General features: G+C 39.8%; 1 long non-coding RNA gene across 1 annotated transcript in view; it reads left to right on the top strand.

Annotated features, from left to right (window-relative positions):
* LOC106733402 (uncharacterized) overlaps positions 1-6,000 on the top strand; it is a 61,357-nt gene that overhangs the window by 18,401 nt on the left and 36,956 nt on the right. The gene's annotated exons all lie outside the window — the stretch shown is intronic.

Genomic DNA, 6,000 nt, shown 5'->3' with positions numbered 1-6,000 from the left:
GTAGGGCATGTGTGCTCTCTAGAAAGACAGAGAGACAGAGACAGAAAGCAAGAAATCACACCCCCCTCTCCCCCAGGGAATAACCATGCTACAATCCCTTCTCCTCCATTCTCCTCTCAGGATCTTGGGCATGCACGCACACGTGCCTGGTGTGAGTTTAAGCCACCAGGTCCAGGACTTGAACTGCAGTTGACTATATGGGAGTACAGCAATACAGCCATTACACCAACTGTTGGTCCCTGAATCTATAATTATTCTCTAGTGTAAATTTAATGTGACCTAGATTCTTCAAGATCTGAGAAAACATTTTTAAACATGATTAGTTATGTTAACTAGCTCAACCTTTATGAAGGGCAATTCAGTAACATGTCAATGTTTAAAATAAATGTACTTTTCTTTTTTTTTTTTTTCGCCATAGGGCACATGCCCCAGAGAAAGAGAGAGGGAAAATGAGAAATCATTCCCTAAGGGGGGTGGTCATGCAACAATCCCTTCTCCTCTATTCTCATCTCAGGATCTTGAGCATGCATGCACATGAACTGGGTGTAACTCTCAAGCTGTAGTCCAGGACTCAGACCACGCTTGGTCACCTGGCAGTCTAGCATCCCAACCACCTTGCCACCTGTTGGCCCTAAATGTACCATTTTAAAAACAAGTTTTTGAGAGTTTAAAAAGTTTTTAAAATTTACATGGATAAAATTAACCCATTATAAGCATACGATATCAGCGTTTTTTTTTAGTAGTTGACTTATATAATCATCACCACAAGAAGTAGCTTAAATAGACACATAATATCTGCATGGTGTAATATTTCAAAATTTGTATACAGTATATGATGCTCAAATCAGGGTGTTTAGCATAACCATCACCTCAAACATTTATCATTTGTACAAGAATATTTAAAATTCTTTTTGTATTTTGAAATATGATATAATATTGTTTACTATAGTCACTCTACTATACAATAGAGCACAAGAGTTTATTTCTCCTACCTAATTGTTATTTCGTGCACGAGCTTTTCCCATCCTCTCTTCCTCCTTATCTCTCCCAGTTTCTGGTAGCCATTCTTCTACTTTCCTGTCCTATGAGATCAACATTTTTAAAAAAGATTTATTTGTTTCTTTAATATTATTTGTTATTATTATTTTTCACTGTGACTAGAGAAAGAGAAAGTGAGAAAGCAAGCCACCAGGTCTGGGACTCAAACTGTGGTTGTCTATGTGGGAGTCCAACACCCCAACCACTATACTACCTGCTGGCTCAAGATCAGCATTTTGATTCCTCATGAATGAGATCATACAGTATTTGCCTTTCTGTGCCTCACTTCTTTTACATAGCATAATGTCTCTTAGGTCCACCCACTTTGCCTCAAATGACAGGACTTTATTCCATTATGTATATATGTCACATTTACTTATCCATTCATCCATCGATGGATATTTAGGTTGATTCCAGATCTTGGCTATTGTGAAAAGTGCTCCAATTAACATAGAAGTGCAGATATATTTCGACATGCTGATTTAATTACTTTTTGATGTATTCCCAGTAGTGGGATTACTAGATCATATGGTGGTTCTAGCTTCTACGTGTGCCAGAGAGAGAGGGAAATGAGAAATCACCCCAAGGGGGATGGGCAGAAAGAGAGGGAAATTTTTTTTCTTCCATCCTCCTTTCAGTATTGGATATTTTCCCAAGGCACTGGGTCTGGGACTTGAACCACACAGTTGACTGCCAATGTATTCCCAGTAGTGGGATTACTAGATCATATGGTGGTTCTAGCTTCTACGTGTGCCAGAGAGAGAGGGAAATGAGAAATCACCCCAAGGGGGATGGGCAGAAAGAGAGGGAAATTTTTTTTCTTCCATCCTCCTTTCAGTATTGGATATTTTCCCAAGGCACTGGGTCTGGGACTTGAACCACACAGCTGACTGCCGGATGATTCTGCTGAACACGTCTTTCTGAGTGGGGAAAGCTGTGGATTAGGAATAAACATAAACACACAAAGACACACAAGTGTAGAAAAGCGAGGATAAGGTGGGCCCAACTTCTCTGATGGAGAAAGTTGCGACCAGGAACCAGCCTCAGGTTTATTCTTTTAAAGGGTAGAAGATGGGGAAGAGGAAATAGAATGCAAAGCTAATTGCTTTTGAATGTAAATTGTCTGAAGATGGGAAAATGACTGGCACCATGTAATTTCTCTGATCTTTATGGGGTGAAATCTGATAAACACATGTGACTTCCTTTAGCCCGATACTGCCTTGCAGTATCACATATCCAGGGATATAGTCTATAACAGGCAGTTAGTGGGTTTTGTACGCAAATGCCTTTATAGCTGAGCAAATGAAGCTCAAGGAAGTGTTTCTGCTTGTGTATAAAGGTCACCATGTTTGCTCAGATTGGCCACTCTCCACAGTTGACCATCTGGGATCCAGCTGCCCTAAGAACCATGCCACCTGGCTGGTCTTCTAATTTTTTTAATGAAAAGAATTATTTTATTTAACTTTATTTATTTATTTCAAGTTGACCAGAGAGGGACAGAATGAGAGAGAGAGAGGGAAAGTGAGAAAGCAAGCACCAGGTTTGTGACTCAAACCACGGTCAGCCATGTGGGGGTCCAGCACCCACCCTTAACTACAACACCACCTGCTGGTCCCATTCTGCTTAATCTTTCTAGGATCTTTCAAACTGTTTTTTACAATGGCTGTAGGAGGTTATATCCCTATCAACAGTAAATAATAAAGAATTCCTGGGCCAGACAGTGGTGTGATAGTTAAGAGAACTGGATCCCACATGGCCAACTACCTGGTTTGAGTCCTGGACCTGATGGCTTGAAAAACAGGCTGGGTGTATGTGCATGTATGCCCAAAATCCTGAAAGGAGGGATAAATGAAGAAGAAAGGATTGTGATATGACCATCCCAGTGGGGAGTGCTTTCTCACTTCCCCACCCCACTTGCCCTCACCTCTCTCCAGTGAGCACAGACATCTTCAGACAAAATTAAGAAAAAAAGAGTTCTCCTTTCTCCACACTCATGCCTATTTTTTTTTAACTTTTTGATAATGGACATTCTAATTGGGGTGAGATCATAATCCTATTGTGGTTTTGGTTTGCATTTCCTTGATAACTAGTGATGTTGAGCTTTTTAAAATTTTTGATATACTGTTGATGAAATATTCCATCTTTTGAGAAATATTTCTTCAGGGTACTTATAAATTGGATTATTATTAGCCCCTTGTCAGGTAGTTTCATATGATTGTGCATGCGTGCCCTAAATCCCAAGAGGAGAATGGATTGTGGCATGTCCATTCCCCCTGGGAGCTGATTTCTTGCTGTCTCTCTCTGTATCTCTAGTGAGCACATGCACCCTATAGCAAAAATCTCTCTCTAAAAAAATCCTTCTATATTCATCTACTTTGTATTAAATTACAGGGTCTCATTTTTTTTAAAGAATTATTTTATTCAACTTTATTTATTTATTTAAATTTGACCAGAGAGGTACAGGGTGAGAGAGAAAGAGGGAAAGTGAGAAAACAAGCTATCAGGTCTGGTAGTCAAACCACAGTTGGCCATATGGGAGTCCAGCACCCTTGACCACAATGCCACTTGCCTGCCCCAATCTCATTGTTTTTGTGGCTGAGTAGAATTTCATATATGTGCCACATTTTTTCAATCCAATTATCTGTTCTTGGACATTTGGGTTGATTCCATGTCTTAGCAATTGAGAATAGTGCTATAATAAACATAGATATATTGTAGGGACATGTTCTGAGATGTAGGGGCATGCTCTGAGCAGACATCAGGAACATGGTCTGAGCAAACACTCTCCTTGAAGCTATAGCAGGAGACTTGCAGCTTGCCTTTTCCTTTACCCTTCCGGTAGGCAGAGCAATCAGTGGAATTTACAGGGGATACTCTGGGGAAACATCTACAGAGAGCTTGGGAAACATCCTGACTCCACTATGTAAAGACTAACCCTGCTCTGCTTCATGTAATCCTTTATAGCTTACCCTTTTGATATATGCAAAAGAATGTACTCCCCACATCTACAGATAGGCTTTACTAGATAAGTAATTTATGAGAAATGTCTTTGCTTTGGGGACCAGCAGTTAGTGTAATGGCTATGTAGTCAACCACGGTTCGAGTCCTGGACCCGGCGGCTTAAACTCACGCCGGGCACATGTGCGTGTGTGCCCAAGATCCCAAGAGGAGAATGGAGGAGAAAGGATTGTGGCGTGGCCATTCCCCCTGGGGGGGTGATTTCTCGCTTTCTGTCTCTCTTTCTCTCTGTCTGTCTGGCAAGCGCACACGCCCTATAGCAAAAGAAAAAAAAAAAAAAAAAAAGTCTCCCCCCCCAAAAAAGAAGAAATTTCTTTGCTTTGGACATAACCAGGAAATACATCTAGCTTTAGTATGTCTAAACCCTTATAGATATATCACGTGTTTTCTATGCCTGTAAAACATCAACTATATCTATGGAATGTTATAAAATACACATATGTAGTGTTGCTTTACCCTATAAATAAAGGCACCCAGTTTGTCTGGGTGGCACAGGTGCAGACTGCCTATGTCCACTGCTACTTTGTCTCTGTGTCACTTTATTTCTGCTTCCTCTTTTTTAAAAAACAATTTTAAGATTATTATTATTAATCTTTTATATTACATTTAATCACATATATCTTTACAGTGTATAACATTTCTTTTTCCAGCAAAATTACCATGTATGTCAGAACAAAGACATCACTATTCACATCATCATCAAATAGGTTTTCATATTTTTCAGATTATTTTTAATTCACATTATTTTTTAAACATTCAATCACTATACATCATTTGGCTTTTAAAGAGACTACTTAACATGAAATACTTCTCAGATCAGTCCAGTTGAGAATACTATGCATGTTAATAACAAGTAATAAACCATTTCTTTTTTAAATTTTAAAATGTGAAATTTTATTCCTACATGTATAAAAAAAAGCTTGTACATGAATTTCCATAGCACTACTATTTACAATTGCCAAAAAGTGGAATAACTTAATTTTACATGAGCTGATGAATGGATAAACAAAATGTGGCATAGCTATGAAATACTAAATTTTTAAAAAGAATTATTTTTCTGGGAACCAGCAGTTAGCGTAATGGCTATGTTGTTGGACTCACGTGTAGTCGATCCCGGTTCATGTCCCAGACCTGGTGGCTTAAAACTCACACCGGCGCATGTTGCGTGCGTGCCCAAGATCCCGAGAGGAGAATGGCGGAGAAGGGATTGTGGCGTGGCCATCCCCCCGGTGGTGATTTCTCACTTCCTATCTCTCTGTCTCTCTCTGTCTGTCTGGCGAGCGCACCGCCCTATAGCGAAAAACCTCTCTCCCCCCCTCAAAAAAAAGAATTATTTTTCTTTATTTAGTTAGTTATTTAAATTTGACCAGAGAGGTATAGAGTAAGAGAATCAGGGAAAGTGGGAAAGCAAGCCACCAGGTCCGGGACTCAAACCACAGTTGACCATGTGGGAATCCAACACCCTTAACCACGGCGAGCTAAGTTCACCCACAGATGTACAAGCATTTTTCCATCTGAGTGTTTTCCTATCTTTTGGGTAAAAATCCAGGTGCAGTATTACTGGGTTGTATGATAAAAAACTATTTGTAGGTTTTTGAGGAACCTCCATATAGTTCTTCATTGTAGCCAATGTATATATTTTGATTGGGTAATTTCATCTATTTACAGTTAAGGTTATTATTATTCTTTTTATTTTTGGAGAGTTTTGTTTTTTGTTTTTGACTGTCCTAAATCGTTTATTAGATATGAATTTTAGTGGTGGAGCTGGAGAGAGTATTGCGCCTTCTCCAAGCTGCAGGGCGAGGCCACCAATAGTGTGGTAGAACTTGTGGCCCTTTCCAAGGCTTCCACTCTTGCGGTCTGCAGACGTCAGCCCACACGTCTCCCTGTGCGTGTGGACTGGTTTGGTAATCCACTGGGTGTCAGGGTTTCTTCCCATAGCTT

The sequence above is a fragment of the Tupaia chinensis genome, unplaced genomic scaffold (genome assembly GCF_000334495.1).
Source record: "Tupaia chinensis unplaced genomic scaffold, TupChi_1.0 Scaffold143654_1, whole genome shotgun sequence".
Classification (NCBI taxonomy): domain Eukaryota; kingdom Metazoa; phylum Chordata; class Mammalia; order Scandentia; family Tupaiidae; genus Tupaia; species Tupaia belangeri.
This window is presented reverse-complemented; position numbering and strand designations above follow the sequence as displayed.